This window comes from Penaeus monodon, chromosome 25 (genome assembly GCF_015228065.2).
Source record: "Penaeus monodon isolate SGIC_2016 chromosome 25, NSTDA_Pmon_1, whole genome shotgun sequence".
NCBI classification, from domain to species: domain Eukaryota; kingdom Metazoa; phylum Arthropoda; class Malacostraca; order Decapoda; family Penaeidae; genus Penaeus; species Penaeus monodon.
In genome coordinates, this window is record NC_051410.1 from 39,093,831 (window position 1) to 39,094,269 (window position 439).

The following is a 439-nucleotide window of genomic DNA, read 5'->3' on the forward strand; positions in this document are numbered from 1 at the left end:
AAGTTTTTTTTTGTATGTATGATGGAAAATAAAAGTACAAAAAGCCAGCTCTAAGTATTTTAAAATATAAAGTTTGGGAAAATTCCCGCAGTAAATTTGATACCCAATTTTTTGTCTTTGTATTTTGAAGGTTCTTTTAAGCATAACTTAGGTTTTGGGAGCAAAGAGATGAATGGTTTTGTCTGGTAGGGTTAGTCCAAAACCACCAGTTTATTTTTAATTTGGATGCCCTTATTTTTTTTAGTCCCGGGATCATAAAAGCTGCTGCTGTTTTCCAGATTTGCTGTTTAAAAGGTGCTCTTTGGGATATAGATAGATAAAAGTAAAACAACTTTCAAGGGCAAGTACCCGCTAGTACCCTTTCCCCCCTTTGTAAAAATGATATATAGGGAAAGCAAATTATATAAAATATAATTGTACCCAAAAAAAAGGGAGATGA

At 32.6% G+C, this 439-nt stretch overlaps 1 pseudogene; it reads left to right on the forward strand.

The window, feature by feature from the left end:
* LOC119589397 overlaps nt 1–439 on the forward strand; it is a 12,359-nt pseudogene that overhangs the window by 8,785 nt on the left and 3,135 nt on the right.